Consider the following 17,782-nt stretch of genomic DNA (forward strand, 5'->3'; position numbering starts at 1 on the left):
CCCCCCCCCGTCACCCTGTCGCTCGGAGAGCGTCCCTTCACCCCTGCACCATGCTCCTACTTCCTTTCAGCCAGGTTTAGCTGGAGCTCTCCTCCCTTCTCACCCCCTCCCCGGGCCGAACCCCCCGTGGGCTCTCTGAGCGCCTCACTTTTCCCCGGCCTGCCCCGTCCAGTGTCTCCGCTCCGTCCTCCAGTGATCCCGCGCTCGACCTTCTCCTCTTCTTCGCCTGCTCTCTTCAGGCCCCCCGGCTGCTCCCCCCCCCCCCCCCCCCCCCGGCACACGCCGACCCCACTTCCCCGTCGCGTCCCTGTCGAGCCCCGGCAGGAAGCTGCCTCCCGGTCTCGCCCTTCGGCCCAGACCTACTCCGCCCCTTCATCCAGGGGTTCCCTGTACTCCGCACCAACACGTGTACAGTGGTCGCTGCCCCGCTGCTGGGTGGTGCCCGCTCCGCGCTTCTCCGCTCCCCGCCGCAGTCCTCGGGCCTGGATCTCTCTCGGGCTTTTCTACGGAACCTTATTTTTTCAGACTCCGGCCCCCTTCCCTAAGAGCTTGGGTTTGCCCTCAGAAGCCGGTCTCATTTTTTATATATGTTGTTTCAGTTATAATTTCCGCAACCTTCAGCCCCTCCTCCAGTAAAATCGTAGGTTTGCTCGGTTAGGATTTCCAAGAGGTTAGTATCTTGTAGGTCTGGACTAAAGAGGAATCCACCGCTTTGCATTTACCTGGTGCCCTCTGCCCTTATCCTTATTCTTACTGGAGCATCCGCTCGTTCTGGTTCCTCTTCGGAAAACAGAGCAGCTCACGGAAGTAAGTGTTCGGAGCTACTAAACCTACCGTTTATCCGGTCTTTTTCCGTCAGCGTCCCACCTGCTCTTCTTGTACCCTCTGGGAGTACATTCTTAATATTCGGGGTTCAGGGCGTTCGACACAGAATGCAGTCATGACCTTTTGCTTTATACCTGGGCATCTCATGCTTTTCTTTCTAGAGAAGTCAAAGGCTTTATACCGGGGCATCTCATGCTTTTCTTTCTAGAGAATTCAAAGGCTGTGGCTGACGTTTCCTTCAGATAGAAGCTCTCAGAATTGTCATTTTCCTTTCCCTTTGGAAGTTAACTTTGGATTCAGCTGTTTGTTTATTTTTCAATTTAAAATTGAAGGCTTTACTTAAAATTATAAACTTTTGCTTCAGTTCTAAGTCATTTACTCTTTATATATAGGGTTTATTACATATAAATTATATATTTGTTTATATTTTCTGTAAGCCAAAATAAATAATTCTGAGGAAGACAACAGCTCACGTGATCAACCATTTCAAATACATTTGTATGTATATGTGAACTAACATAGTTGGTAGCTCTGAGCCTTTATGATGATTCTGTAGCAGAGCCTAGGTCGAAATGAGCTACTGTAAGGGAGACTTCAGGCGAGGACAGGAAGCAGGACTTGCCTCGGGTCCAGGTTCCAGTCCAGGCCCATCCCTCCTTCTAGGGAGAAAACTGACTTTTGGCACATCCTGGTGGTGACTACAGAACTTCGTCTTAAAAGAGACAAGACAGTGGGCGGGGCAAAATAATCCTCTTGGTTTAGAGAACCTTTCTTTGGAAGGCGGTGACAGTCAGATCTCTTCCTGGCTGTGATTTCTCACCTTCCACCTGTATTTTGACTTCCAACTCTGTGAGGCTTCCCTGCTACTGTAGTGGAAATGGTGAGAGCTGGGACAGGGAGTCACGCAAGGTAGCAGGTCTCAGAGACCTCAGATGTAGAGTCTCTTCCCTTCTCCAAAGCCTGCACTACCTCCTTAGGTTTTCAGGTAAGAGGAAGAAAGCGGAGATCAAACAGACATGATTCTTGAGGGATGTATGTGCCCACGACTTGTTTTGATTTGGGTTAGGTCGATGCTGCTGTTCCTAACGCGTTCTTTAGGCAACACACCTTAGAGCTTTTCTCTTGTCTCCCATCCAGGTTCCTTCAGTGAACCTCTCTGCTGTCCCAGGAAGGTTTTGCATGTTGATGAAGTGCCAGGTGGGGTCAGGGTTAGGCACAGGTAGATTATTATTGTGTAGACTTCGCTTGTAAGAAGCCATCGGTGCATGTCTGGACCTTGATAATCGCTGTTTAAGATTTGACCCTATTTTAGGTGTTTTCCTCCTATACACAGATTATTCTAATTTTTGTATGTTACAGTTGTTGGGACAGTGGATAGAGGTGTGAAAAAAGAGAATAACTTTTGAGATTTAAGGGACTAAAGGCTTGGACAAAAGTAAGAACATCAGTTTCTTTCTGCTTCTTTTAAAGACTGCTTACTAAGGCCCTGTCCTCATTGAATCTTGGAACAGTCATTAAATTAAATTCAGTATTGTTCAGTTTGTCCTTTCTCCCTTCAAAACTGACTAGATTCTAACTGGTTTGGGTAAGAGTCATGTTGCAAGTCTCGGTACTAGAGTATGAACAAGCCCTCTGGGCTCTAAACTTTATTGCAGATGGAAAGATTTCTACCAGCAATGTTAGTTTCCACCTTGTAATTTTCCCCAGTGTAGCATATATTGAATGTCTTCCCTTTGATCTGTATATACCTGGAGGGATGCTTTCAGTAAATAGAACCAAAATAAATACATCTTTGCACTAATTATATAGTATGTGAAGTAACATTTGACTTAAGGTTAATTTTCTTAATGTTGAAGTACTTCCAAGGACTCCTGATTGATTTCTTGAGAGCTGACCTTAGGAGAGTTTAAGCATATGGTGGATATGGTTGTGGTACCTTCATATTTTTGAGGAATTATGTTTGTCTTTTGGCTAGTTTGGTATTTAGGTAGTGTGCTCTTTAAGAAGCATGGACCCGTAAGATTGGTTTGCATGCATTCAAAATCATGATTGTATTTATGCCGGGTAGAGTATATGCCTTCTGTCTTGATAGCTACAAGATAATATGCCCATCACCTTTCCCTTGTTAAAGTTAAACCATAAGAAAAATTGAAGCAGGGGGCGCCTGGGTAGCTCAGTCTGTTGAGCGGCCAACGTCGGCTCAGGTCATGAACTCATGGTTCATGGGTTCGAGCCCCGCGTAGGGCTCTGTGCTGACAGCTCAGAGCCTGGAGCCTGCTTCGGATTCCTTGTCTCCCTCGGTTTCTGCCCCTCCCCCACTCGTGCTCTCTCTCTGTCTCAAAAATAAACATTTAAAAAAAGAAGAAGAATTGAAGCTTATAGGGGTGCCTGGGTGAGTTGGTTGGTTGAGCGTCTGACTCCTGATTTCAGCTGGGTTGTTATCCTAGGGTCTCCATGCTGGCCATGGAGCTTGCTTAAGATTCTCTCCCTCCTACTTTGTCTACGCCTCCCCTTCTCTCTCTCTCTCTCTCTCTCTCAAAAAAAAAAAAAAAATTGAAGCTATATGTATCTATATACATTTATTTGTTTGGAGTTAATTTTAATAACTTAAGGATATCATGGACATTCTTTTTCCTTTTTTTTTTTTTTTTTTTTTTTTTTGTTTTTTTTTTTTTTTTTTTTTTTTTTTTTTTTTTTTTTTTTTTGGTGGGGGGGGACTTCATTTGTGTGAAAGTTTGGAATGAAAAGAGGTTGGTGCCACCAGAAGTATTTTTATGAGTTAAGTGTGAGTCATTTAACGTTGACTGCTAAGTGCCTCCTCAGGAGCTGCTTTCTTGTCTGTAGCTGACTTCTATTTGGCCCAGAGCTTCTGGGTAGATTTTGGAAATGGTGTTTGAAATCATGGTTATTTTTTATTTATTTTTTTATGTTTATTTTTTATTTTTGAGACAGAGAGAGACAGCATAAGCAGGAGAGGGTCAGAGAGAGAGGGAGACACAGAATCTGAAACAAGCTCCAGACTCTGAGCTAGCTGTCAGCACAGAGCCCGATGCGGGGCTCGAACCCACAAACCGCGAGATCATGACCTGAGCCAAAGTTTGACGCCCAACCGACTGAGCCACCCAGGTGCCCCTGAAATCGTGGTTATTGATCAAAGGAAAACTTTGTGGTAGTGGTTCTTAAACTCTAGTGAGCATGTGAGTCACTAGGTGTGCTTGTCAACAGCGTAGATTCTTGGGGTCACCCTTTGAGGGTTATGTATGATTCAGTAGGTCTTGCATGGGGCCTAGAAGTCTTTATTTTTTACTCCCTTTGCCAGGCAGGTGTGGGTAATACAACTCACGTTCCCAGCCCGTGCCTGGAGTAACACTGCAGGTTCTAGGCCCTGAATGGATTCTCAGTTCGTTTTAATTTTGTGGTTATATTGAGAGTTATGAGCTAAGACTGTACTAATAGTGATTTGTTAGGCTCCTGAATTCCAGCCCTTAGAAGATCAATTCAGTTAGAGACCGGACTATTACATCTGCTCATCTAGACTTTATTGAATCTTTCTAAATGTTGTAATAAAGATGGGTGGTGAAGAGGTAAAACAAGTTAATAAAATCATTATATCACTTTGCACTTTATGTGGTGTGTTACAATTTGCATAGTGTGTGTACATTTTATCTTATCAGTAGCCTTGTGAGATAGGGAAAAGAGAAATTCCTCAAGGATGGGGACTACATTCATCTATGTTGTTTCCCCAGCCACACATCTAATGGCACATGGAGGGTTTATTCAATAAATACTTGCTGAATGAATGTATGAGCATTATTTGTCTCTTTTTTATGAGAGGAAACAGGGTGTTGTGTTGCACTAATGGATGTTAACCAGAATTAAACCCCGATCTTTGGATTTTAAATCCAGTATATTTTCCATTTCTTGGTTTTCTCAGCTATTTTTTTTACAGCTTTTTTTTTTTTTTTTTAAGTTTATTTTGAGAGCACGTGTGACTGGGAGAGGGGCAGAGAGAGGGAGAGAGAGAATCCCAGGCAGGCTTCATGCTCAGTGTGGAGCCCAACCCAGGGCTTTGTCTCACAACTGTGAGATCATGACTAGGAGCTGAAACTAAGAGTTGGCCACTTAAATGACTGAGCTGCCATGGCTTCCCTGTTTTCTGAGGTTTTTTTGGTTTTTAGTAGTCAACTATTATTGACTGAATAGTCACTTAAAATTCTTAAAATTCAGTCACATCCTAATAAACTTGGATAGTAACTTGAGCTTTGGTTCTATTATTATGAAATGTAACTGTCTTACGTCTTTATTTCCCGTCTCTCTGGTTGTTAAATTGAACGGGTGACAGGGGAACAAAGTAGTTATTTTTTGTCCTTGTTTGTTGCTGTCTTTACTCTATTGGTTATCAGTGAAGAGAGCCTGACATAATCGTAATTGCCATCCCAGGAAATGCTTTTAATTCCCTAGGTAAGTGAGGTGGCAAACAAATAACACTAAATTTGAAAATACCATTGTCTTCCCCTTGGAAGTCGCTTCCACAACATTGCTGTTACAAGGAACAGATCTGTTGTTTACTAGCGTGAAGATGTGTCTCGTAAATTATTGTGAAGGAGGGTTCTCTGCAGCCCCCACTGACTAGTTTGGTCCAGGTGAGGGTTTGCCACCGTGCTCTCAAGGATAATTGTTTTTTAAGATAAGTTCCGTTGTGAGTAATTCTTAGGATAAGCAAAGAGGCTCACTTGACAAGCTGACACTTGGAATTTATGATCACTGCACAGTGCTTGGGGAGCAGGATCTGCGGTGGGTTTATTCGTCACATGATGGCATTCCTGACACACTGGATATTGTGGTGGTTTAGGTTAGAGGCAGTTAGGATCATTCTCTTTGACTATCAGCTGTGTAGACTGTTTCTGTGCTTTCAGGCAGTCCTGTAAAAAACCTATGTACGGGTGGTATGATTCCAGCTCCACATGTGGAAACAAATGTATAGGCAGTTTTTTTAAGTTTATTTATTTATTTTGAGAAAAAGGGAGAGAGAGAGGGAGGGGCAGAGAGACAGGGAGAGAATCCCCAGCAGGCTCTGCACAAACTCACGGTCCATGAGATGGTGACATGAGCCAAAAGCAAGATTTGGATGCTTAACCCACAGTTTTAAAATGTTTTTAAAAACTTGCAACTTTCTTGGGGCACCTGGGTGGCTCAGTCCGCTAAGCATCTGACTGTAGCTCAGGTCATGATCTCACGGTTTGTGAGTTCGAGCCCCACATCAGACTCTGTGCTGACAGCTCAGAGCCTGGAGCCTGCTTGGGATTCTGTGTCTCCCTCTGTCTCTGCCCCTTCCCTGCTCATGCTCTTTCTCTCTTTCAAAAATGAGTAAACATTATATATATATATATGTCTGTGTGTATTTAAAAACTTGGAACTTTCTGTAAGAGATACATTTTATATTAGAACCCAATATAAATACAAAAAAAATACACATGAAACAAGTTTCACTAAACTATTTACTGGTGTCATGCCCCCTGACATTTTTTAGTCTGTTCAGTATTTTGGAATGTATTACTTTTTGAATGCTGATGGTGATCTACATGAATTTCATGACTATTAGGTTATGATCCACTGTTTGAGAAACAGTAATTTGGGCATCACTTTTCTGATGTTGGCCCACTAATACCAGCTCATATTCAGTCTGGTTCCATAACTGAGCACAAATTATGTGTAAATTACCATTAGGCTTGTATGAGTCACAGGGTCCCTGAGTTCCCTGCAGTGGAGAAGTTACCTATAAACAACTTAACGTGTGTAAAGCAAAAAAAACAAATGGAGATAAAGGAAAAAAACACAGTGGTAGTTTAAAGGAAAAAGTGAATATGCCTGAGATCATCGGTGGGTAGATAGGTCATAGAAGGCTTTAAGTGACGATTGAAGGACAAGTATAATTTCAGTAGGCAGAAAAGGGGGAAGGATTTCATAGGCTGAGGAAACGGTGTGACCAAAAGGAGGAAGATACAAAAAGTTCTTAGGATAACAAGGAATCTGAAGTTGCTGTTTATCTGTAGACAGTGGATCAAAAAGGGCTTTGGGGTGCTGCGATGGCTCAGTTGGTTGAGCATCTCACTCTTGATTTCCACTCGGTGTCATGGTCTTGTGCTCATGAGTTCAAGCCCCAACTCAGGCCCTGTGTTGATGTTGGAGCCTGCTTGGGATTCTCTGTCTCCCTCTCTCTCTGCCCCTCTTGTGCGTGTTTTTCCTCTCTCTGTAATAAACATGTAAAAAGGGCTTTCACGGACACCTGGGTGGCTCACTCCATTAAGTGTCTGACTTCAGCTCAGGTCATGATCTTGAGGTCCGCAGGTTCAGGCCCCTAACTGCTTGGGATTCTGTGTCTCCATCACTCTCTGACCCTCCCCTACTCACCCTCTGTCTGTTTCTGCCTCAGAAATGAATAAACATTAAGAAAATTTTTTAAAAACAAAAAGAGCTTTGAATGCAATGCTACAAAGTTTGGATTCTGTTCTGTTTTTGAGGCCAGAATATAATATGTGCGTTAATATTTAGGACTCCCTGTGAATTTACTTTTTAAAAAATTATTTACCTGAAGCGGTGACTAACTTTCCAAGGCCAAAGGGGAAAATCACTATTAGAATTAGAAGAATTTCAGAGCATCTAGTCTCTTGGGCGTCTTGTACTATATTAAGAAGGGAACAAAGAAAAACTAAGCTCTTAACACTCAGAGCTGGGAACAGTTGGTGAGGAGCAGGTTGCGTTTAATTTGTGTATGTTTTACCTCACAATCTAGCTTCTCGAATATCCACTACTCTTTTAAGTTTTAAGTGAGTATACATACTGTTGTGTTTGTTTATTTATTTATTTATATTAAAAATTTTTTTTAATGTTTATTTATTTTTGAGAGAGAGAGAGAAACAGAGCGTGAGCAGGGGAGGGAGACACAGAATTCGAAGCAGACTCCAGGCTCTGAGCTGTCAGCCCAGAGCCCGACGCAGGGCTCCAACCCACAGACTGTGGACTGTGAGATCATGACCTGAGCCGAAGTTGGACGCTTAACTGACTGAGCCCCCCAGATGCCCCCATACTGTTGTGTTTTTATAGTTGATCAGTGATCCTTATATGCTGCGGGTCCAGTGTGCTCTGCCCTCCCTGTGCTGTTCGGTGTTCACTCTTCTTCCCTTCAAGTCTATTTCTCTGATTTGAAGATACATCCTTTAATTTAAATCTTTTGTTTCTGGGGCGCCTGGGTGGCTTAGTCAGTTAAGCGTCCGACTTTCGCTTAGGTCATGATCTCGCAGTTCGTGGGTTCGAGCCCTGCATCGGGCTCTGTGCTGACTGCCAGCTCAGAGCCTGGAGCCTGTTTCAGAGTCTGTGACTCCCTCTCTCTCTGACCCTCCCCTGCTCATGCTGTCTCTCTCTCTCCTAAAAATAACTAAAACATTAAAAACATTTAAAAAAAATAAATCTTTTGTTTCTGCGTACAGCATACAGTTGGGACTGAAGACAGACAACTTAGTATGATACTAAGGTTTATACCTGTTGTCTACCTTCAGAGTGAAAATTGATACAAAGATTTTTTTTTAAGTTTATTTTTAAGCAGGTGGGGAAGGGGTAGAGAGAGGGGAGAGAAAATAAGAATTGGTGTTGACCACAAAGTGTCTTTTTGCTTTCTCTCAGTAACGTGAGGGGTACTTCAGGATTGAATTGTGTGATATTGTATTAGTCAAATGCTATGTAGTATCTTGTTTATTACTCAGTGCTCCCTGCTAACCAAGTAAGGGTTGAGATAGTTGAGAAAATACATGTGTCTACAAGGTATCAAAGTTACAGAATAAGGAGCTGTATTTGAGTATTCTCATGTGTACTTCCTTCCGCGAACTTCCGTTGTTGTGAAAGCATCTTTTAAAAAATGATTTATTTTTGCTCAAGCCATCAGACCTCAGAGCAAAACCAGAATGACAGATCTATGTATTCTGTGGACTTGAAACACAAGTAATTAGTTTACTTCTCTTTGGAAAAGTACAGACTGTCTGCAGGGAGTCAGCTGCGTGTCGATATGCTACCAGCTGTGCTCCAGCAGCTGCCTACTCCCAGAGAAGCGATCAACAGTATAAACCAGAAAGGTCTCTCCCCACCGCCCCACCAGGACTGCAGTGCTTTTACATTTTCAGGTGTGTCTAGCTGTAGTTTTGCTCATTTAGTATGTTTTAAAAATTGGGAGATTGAAGCGTCTGGGTAGCTCAGTTGGTTAAGCATCCGACCTTAGCTCAGGTCATGAGCTCACCACTTTTGAGTTCGAGCCCGCGCCCCACATCGGGCTCTGTGCTGACAGCTCTGAGTCTGGAGCCTGCCTTGGATTCTGTGTCTTCCTCTCCCTCTGCCCCTCCCCCACTCGCTCTGTCTCTCAAAAATAAATACACATTAAAATTTTTTTAATTGGGAGACTGATTAAATTAAGTTTTGGTGATCTACTTCTTTTGCTGATCAGTTTAATCATCTATACAGTTTTGTAACTTGTAAAGTGTGTAGTTTGTCTGCTGAATGCACCGTGGGTTACTGGAATGTTTTTAACCCAGTATTTTGGTAGGGTTAAAAACTACTTTCTGGGGGTGCCTGGGTGGCTCAGTGAGTTAAACTTCCGACTTTAGCTTAGGTCATGATCTCGCAGTTCATGAGTTCAAGCCCCACGTCGGGCTCTGTGCTGACAGCTCAGAACTGGAGCCTGCTTCAGATTCTGTCTCCCGCTCTCTCTGCCCCTCCCCCGCCACACTCTGTCTCTCTCTTCCAAAGATAAATAAACATTTAAAAAAATGTGTTTAAAAAAAAAAAACTACTTTCTGGATCTGTTTTCTCAAGATATGTAACCTGCCTCTGTTTTTACATGGAAACAGCAGTGAGTTTTGGTCTGTAGCTGGTATTTTGAATCCAAGGGGATGTGACGCTGCTAGGGGTTATGTGCTGATACGGTATTTTAGATTTCCCTGCCGTACCCAGGTGGCCTTTATATTGCTGATTCAGGAAGGGTCTTACTGTACCTTTCTTGTTCGATGTGTTGAAATAGACCATAATTTACAGAAACTGTAGTCTGTGTTCCTCAGCGTTAAAAAGAAATTGCCCACATTTAATTTGAATTAAAAAGTGGTATTTGACCGCTAAAGGGCTATATCCCTTCAAAAGTATATCTTTTGTTAGCTAAATTTTGTTGTGGTGGTTTTGTAAACTAATTTTTAAAGGCTGTCATAGATGAAGGTATTTTGAGCTTTTTTTTCCAGTAGTGATAGAGATGCACTTTTGTTTGTACATGCCTGTATAGTACTTCTTGAGAGTAGTTGAATATTTAGGAGATAAGTATTGGGATTCAGGGTGTAGGCTGTTATCCTAGAACAGATCATGGGAGGAGTCTTGCTTTTAAACACATTATGTAGTAATCCAGAAATAGTAGTGAATAGAACTTTAAAAAAATTAAGATTCCTTCTTTGGTAATTTATATCACTTGCAAGCTAAGGTTGTTGATAAAGCTGGTGGATTTTATTCTTTAACTTTCATTGTGATCAGTATACTAAATTAAGAACATCTGGAGGTACATTTAAATTAGCCAGGTAGGCAGTAGTTCAAGATATAGCAGATCTCAAACTCTTGAGTTGGTGTTGGAAATGATTTAGGGCCGATAATATTTGTTTTCTGGTGAATAACTGAGGGAGTTCTCAGCAGTAGTTGTGTGCCCGGGAGGCTGTCAGGCTGGAGGAACAAGCTGCTCTCTTACGCTATCTAACATCACTTTACACGGTGGTGTAAAGAAGTAGCCCATTTTTCAGAAGATATGAACAGACACTTCTCCAAAGAGGACATCCAGATGGCCAACAGACACATGAAACGATGCTCAGCATCGCTCCTCATCAGGGAAATACAAATCAAAACCACACTGAGATACCACCTCACGCCAGTCAGAGTGGCTAAAATGAGCAAATCAGAGAACTCTAGATGCTGGCGAGGATGTGGAGAAACGGATACCCTCCTACACTGTTGGTGGGAATGTAAACTGGTACAGCCCCTCTGGAAAACAGTGTGGAGGTTCCTCAGGAAACTAACAATAGAACTCCCTTATGACCCAGCAATAGCACTGCTAGGAATTTACCCAAGGGATACAGAAATGCTGAGGCATAGGAGCACATGTACCCCAATGTTCATAGCAGCACTCTCCACAATAGCTAAAACATGGAAAGAGCCTAAGTGTCCATCAACAGATGAATGGATCAAGAAGATGTGGTTTATCTATACCATGGAATACTACATGGCAATGAGAAACAATGAAATCTGGCCATGTGTAGCAACATGGATGGACCTTGAGGGTGTTATGCTGAGCGAAATAAGTCAGGCAGAGAAGGACAAATATCATATGTGTGCACATATAGGAGGACTAGGAGGAACTTAACAGAGGACCAACCGGGAGAAGAAGGGGGGAAATGGTGGGGGAAAGGGAGAGAGGCAAACCATGAGAGACTCTTGAATGCTGACAAAAACTGAGGACTGATGGATGTGGGGGGGAGGGGGGGATGGGCATGGAGGAGGGCACTTGTGGGGATGAGCACTGGGTGTTATGTGAAAACTAATTTGACAATAAACTATTTGTAAAAAAATTAAAAAAAAAAAAGAAGTAGCCCATTTTCACATTCAGCCTTCCATTTCAGGAGAACCATGAATTTGCTACATGTTGATCATATGTTTAAAGACAAAAATTGAAAACAAAATCTTGTCAAAACAAAATTAAGTCAGTGTTGTATGTAGTTTTAGTAGAACCGTCTTTAATTCCTTATTGGTAATTCACATCTGTCATGCGAAGGAACCCATTGTGCTTAAGTTTTTTTCATACCAGGTTTGGTGCATTTAGTTTTCATGAGATGAAACGGTGTAATTACAATAGATTAATCCCAGAATTCACATAAAATAAAGACTTGCTTTTTATTTATTTTTTTTTTAATTTTTTTTTAATGTTTTATTTATTTCTGAGAGAGAGACAGTATGAGCAGGGAAGGGTCAGAGAGAGAGGAAGACACAGACTCTTGAAACAGGCTCCAGACTCTGAGCTAGCTGTCAGCACAGAGCCCGACGCGGGGCTCAAACCCACGAACCGTGAGATCATGACCTGAGCTGAAGTCGGACGCTCAACCCACTGAGCCACCCAGGCGCCCCAAGACTTGCTTTTTAAATGTCAACATTATTTCTTACTCCTTCTGACCTCATTTGCCATCCTTGGAGTCAGTGTTTATACTTTATTTTTATTTTTATTTTTTTAATTTTTTAATGTTTTCTTTCTTTCTTTTTTTAAATATTTTTATTTATTTCTAGGAGAGAGAGAGAGAGAGACAGCGTGAGCAGGGGAGGGTCAGAGAGAGAGGGAGACACAGAATCCGAAACAGGCTTCAGGCTCTGAGCTAGCTGTCAGCACAGCCCGAAGTGGGGCTCGAACCCACGAACCGTGAGATCATGACCTGAGCCGAAGTCGGACGCTTAACCAACGGAGCCACCCAGGCGCCCCAGTGTTTATATTTTTAAAAATTAATAAAAACAATTTAGTTTTATTTTCAACATATTTGAATAAAAGAAAACATAACCCCACTTTGAAATTGTTTACATAATTGAATACCATATTTTACTCTTAAGCATTATTTTTATTACCTCCTGTTATAGAAAGCAAAATGATCACTAATGCTAAAATTTGAAAAATACAGAGCTTGCTTAGTGGTTTTAGTACTTCCCCCCCAAACAGTGAAACCAATGTAAAAGTTGAAAATAAGGAGTGCATGAAGGAAAACCACTATTGAATGTTTTGTGTGTGTGTGCTAGTCTTAATAATTTTTTTCATTCATTCAGGGAAAAATTTTAATGAGTGCTTCCTACCTGACGAACATGGGATTAAACACTGGGGATAGAAAGCTGAATAACATGTTGTCCTTGCCCTTAGGAAATCTGTGTGTGGTACGGGGAAGATTAACAGTTTGTTGTTGGAGTAAACCATGGGGAGGCCAAGGAAATAAAGATGGCACCTGCCTGGACTGGGGTTGGCATGGGAGGAAGGATAGAAGCCTCAGATCATTTCTAAGCCCCGTTGACCCAAAGTCTCAACCCTCCCCTCCTCTCCGCATCTCCCAATGGGAAGAACAGCCCTAATTCCTTAAGTCCCCATAAGTACTTTGCTGCCCTTAGTTATCTAAACTAGTAAATGCAGACAATAAACTATTTGTAAAAAAATAAATAAAATGAAATAGGCATCTTACAAAAAAAGACAAACTATTTGTAAAAAAAAAAAAAAAAGTAAATAAACTAGTAAATGCAAATGCCCAGGGACCACGTGCATTTTAGCAGAAGTCTTCCAGACAAAATGTACTAAAACTATAAGGATTATATAATTTATCACCCATACCAAGACACTTGAAAACGAAAAGGAACTTAATTATGCCAGGACAACAGACATAAACTAGATATGTCTTAGCAACCTAGAACACAGGTTTAATAGCCTAAATGTTTTAAATACAGGAGGCTGGATTTTTGTTTGCTTATTTTTGAGAGAAAGAGAGGGTAGGGTGGAAGAGGAGGAGGAGAGGGAGACAGAGGATCTGAAGCAGGCTCTGCACTGACAGCAGAGAGCCCCACATGGGGCTCAAACTCACAAACTCCGAGATCATGACCTCAGCCAAAGTTGGATGCTTAACTGACTGATCCACCCAGGCACCCCTGGAAGGCTGCTTTAAAGAGCATTCTAAGACTGGGATTTTGTATTCTGGTAAGGAGGGAAATGAACAAGTTTGTGTTCTTGGGGACTAGTGGTTACATTCGCCTTACCTGTAATTGTTGATTAACAATGAGCTTTTTTCAAGTAGCTTGATTGTAATTTTATATTTATTTTATTAAAAAATTTTTTTTAATGTTTTATTTATAGGAGAGAGAGACAGCGTGAGCAGGGGAGGGTCAGGGAGAGAGGGAGATACAGACTCTGAAACAGGCTCCAGGCTCTGAGCTGGCAGTCAGCACAGAGCCCGACGCGGGGCTCGAACCCACGAACTGCGAGATCACGACCTAAGCGAAAGTCGGACACTTAACCGACTAAGCCACCCAGGCGCCCCAATATTTATTTTAAAAATATCTTAAAACCTTTCTATACTTTTTTAGAAATAAATCTACCTGGATAGGTAATATTTGTACACTGAGTTGCCTTGAGTTAGGTTTGAGGAATCTATTACTTCTCAAGTAATAAGCCCTTGTTACTTCTGGCAAGAGGTATTAAGGTCGAAATATAGGTGAGCCTTATTTGTACTTTTCCTGCCTCAGGCAGTATTCTTTCTGAATAGAACACCCAGCTAAGGGTGAGGAGTCCAATTGATGATAAGCAGCTTATTTGACAAGTTACTTATTTTTTCTCTCTTTGGGAAGGTCAGATGCTGATTGACACGCTTCTCAGTTTCTCAACTCTGCCAGAGCCATATTTTATTGTTACTAATACTCTCTTTTGCCCAGTGTTAAATTCCTGGATATAGGTGCTTTAGAATATTGGTATAAATATTGACTTTTGCTTTTGATACTTAAAAAATGCACCAAAGAATTTTGTGAGCTAGGGCTTTGCACAGAATGCTAAAAATCATTTAATTTGGTTTACATGTAGTTGACATTTTTTGTTTTTTCCTCTTATTAACCAAAGATAAGCTTAGACAAGATGAGGGCTTTTGGTTTTGTTTTTTAATGTTTACTTATTTATTGGGGGAGAGAGAAGAGAGAGGGAGGGAAGGAGGGAGGAGCAGAGAGAGACAGGGAGAGAGAGTATCTCAAGCAGGCTCCCTGCTGCCAGTAGGGAACCTGACAAGGGGCTGCATCCCATGAACCATGAGATCACGACCTGAGCCGAAATCAAGAGTCAGATGCTCAACTGACTGAGCCACGCAGGCGCCCCAGTGGTGAGGTTGTTTGTTTGTTTGTTTTATGGGTTTTTTGGGCTGTAGTTTGAGTCCAGACATTTTGCTTTTATATTTTCCTGGTAACAAATAATTTGTCAGAATTACTGCATTACATGATAATGGTCTTAAAAATCAGGAAGAAAAGACAAATTGTTTGTGATTTTTAAGACCGTGACGAAAAGACAAATTGATTGATTTTTGAGACCCTGACGTGGTTTTCTGCTCAGTTACATTCAGCAGTTGTTCCGGCTGGAAAGTGGTTACATTAAATCATAACTGAGGAGAGGGAAGGTAGTAGTAGTTGTTTGTTTGTTTTCCTGATTGGTGGGCAGGGAAAGAAATAGGGATTCTTGAAATTATTTTGTGGATCTAGCTTCCTAAGTAGAAATAAAGTATAAATTAAATACTGTTTAACTCTTTTATGCTGTGGCATTTTCCCCCTACCTTTTAAAATCATTAATTTTTTAAGTAATCTTTATGCCCAATGTGGGGCTCAAACTCACAACCCCAAGATGAAGATTTGCATACTGACCCAGCCAGGCACCCCTAAGCTGTAGCATTTTTTTTTATTTGGAGATTTCATGTTTTGTTTTGATTTTCATGACAGAAAATGGAATAGCACACTCCATCTTGTTATTGAATTATTTATTTACGAAGGAGACATGATAGAGTCTTAGTCTAATGATCTGGAATTTCGGTGTTTGGCATCTAAGGTCCGATCCACTTTTGTATTTATATTTTCTGAGATTTCATTCTTGATTTTTAAAATTTAAATTTAGTTGGTTTTCTGTTTTAGAGTAGTTTTAGTTTCACAGCAAAACTGAACAGATATAGAGACTTCTATACACCTCCTACCCCATACCTGCATAGCCTTCCCCGTCATAAACATCCCCTGCCACAGGGGCTTATTTATTATAATCGATGAACCTACACTAATACGTCATTGTCACCCAGAGGCCATAGTTTACCTTAGTATTAGACATACGTTGGTATTGTGCATCCTTGGTATTGGACATTCTTTGGGTTTGGACAAATTTTAATGACCTGTATCCACTATTATAGTACACAGTAGTGGCACTGCCCTAAAAATCCTCTGTGCTCTGCTTACTCATTCCTCTCTTCCCCGGAGCCCTGGTGACTACTGACCTTTTTACTTCTCTTCACAATTTTTCCTCTTCCAGAATGTCGTAGAGTTGGAATGAAGTGTGTAGCCATTTTAGACCGTTTTCTTTCACTTAGTAATGTGCATTTAAGTTTCCTTCATACCTTTTCATGGCTTGATGGCTCATTTCTTTATAGTGCTGAATCATATTCCATTGTGTAGGGAGGCGCCCGGGTGGCTCATGTGGCTAAATGTCCGACTCTGGGTTTTGGCCCAGGTCATAATCTCACAGTCTGTGAGTTGGTGGTTGGGTTCTGCGCTGACTGTGTGGAACCTGTTTGAGATTCTCTCTCTCCCTCTCTCGTTCTCCCTCTCTCTGTCTCTCTCTCTGTCCCTCCCTGGTTCATGCTCTCTCTGAAAAATAAATAAACTTTAATATTCCATTGTCTGGGTTTCTCCATTCCTCTACTGAAGGACATTTGGTTGTTTCTAAGTTTTTGGTAATTATGAATAAAACTTCTATAAACATCTATGTGTAGGTTTTTGTGTAGACATAAATTTTCAACTCCTTTGGATAAATACCAAGGAGTACAATTGCTAGATCAGGTGGTAAGAGTATGTTAGTTTTGTAAGAAACTGCCAACTGTCCTCCAAAGTGGCTGTACCGTTTTGCATTCCCACCAACATGGAAGGAGTGTTTTTCTTAATACATATCCTTGCCATCATTTAGTGGTTTTAGTGGTCTGGATTTTGGTCATTCTGATAGGTGTGTGGTGCTATAAAATTCATTCTTTAAATTATAAAAGGATTGTAAATAGGTTAGAGAAAATTTGGAGACTAAAGAAAAGAAAGAAAAAATTCCCCTGTCATCATCCGTTAGGTATGATGATACCTACTTTCGGTATTTAGTCTGTTTTTTATGTATGCATTTTTTATGAAGTTGCAATCATACTGTTATATACAATTTGTAATCTATATTTAAAAATTAATACTGTATTTTCCAGTTTGATTTACAGAAAAATCAGACAGTTGCCTTATATCCTTCCCCACCCCCAGCATATAGTTTCTCCTTTTATGAACATCTTACATAAGTATGGTCCGTTTGTTTAAGTTAATGAACCAATGTTGATATGTTATTGCTAACTATAGCTCATAGTTTATTCAGATTTCTTTAGTTTTTACCGAATGTCTTTCATTTCTAGGATCCCATCTAGGATACCACATTGCATTTAGTCATCGTGTCTTTTTAGGCTCATTTTAGCTGTAACAGTTTCTCAGTTTTTCTGTTTTTGATGACCTTGACAGTTGTGAGGTATATTTTAGGATGTTTGACTATTGGAATTTGATTTTTTTTTCCACCATTAGACTGGGGTTTTGTTTTTTTGGGGAGGAATATTACAGAGGTAAAGTACCATTTTCATCAGTTCACATTAAGAATACATACTATCATAATGATTTGCAATGTCTATCATCTGGCTAAAATTGTGTTTGTTCAGTTTCTATACTGTAATGTATTCTCATCCCCTCTCCCCTACTGTACCCTTTGGGTAGCAGTCACACTACGTGCAGCCTACACCTAAAGGGGAGGGTGATGCTCCCCTCCTTTATAGACAGTGTCTTTATAATGTATTTAGAATCCTCCTGCACAGGAGAAGGACGTCTGTTCTCCCCTACAAATTAATTTATTCACTCATTGATATCATTATGGGCTCATGGAGACTTACTTTATAAAAGATGGGTTATAGAATCCAATACTGCTCTATTTTGTCGTTCTAATTCTCCCAGCTTTGGCCATTGATAGCTCTTTCAGTTGGCTCCTTTGCACTCTTGCCATGCCCCCATTAATGTGCAGGGGTTTTTGTTTTGTGTTTGAGTACTTCTTTACTTTCTCTTACTACAAAAGGCT

The 17,782-nt window shown here is 41.1% G+C and overlaps 1 protein-coding gene and 1 long non-coding RNA gene across 2 annotated transcripts in view; one reads left to right on the forward strand and one right to left on the reverse strand.

Moving 5' to 3' along the window:
* LOC120241254 overlaps positions 1-243 on the reverse strand; it is a 2,356-nt gene extending 2,113 nt beyond the window's left edge. The window contains exon 1 of the long non-coding RNA XR_005530852.1: positions 149-243. This is a non-coding gene — a long non-coding RNA (uncharacterized LOC120241254). The remainder of the gene's footprint in view (positions 1-148) is intronic.
* SNX27 (sorting nexin 27) overlaps positions 1-17,782 on the forward strand; it is a 69,824-nt gene that overhangs the window by 1,102 nt on the left and 50,940 nt on the right. The window lies entirely within an intron of this gene.

The sequence above is a fragment of the Hyaena hyaena genome, unplaced genomic scaffold (genome assembly GCF_003009895.1).
Source record: "Hyaena hyaena isolate Hyena2069 unplaced genomic scaffold, ASM300989v1 scaffold_284, whole genome shotgun sequence".
Lineage (NCBI taxonomy): Eukaryota > Metazoa > Chordata > Mammalia > Carnivora > Hyaenidae > Hyaena > Hyaena hyaena.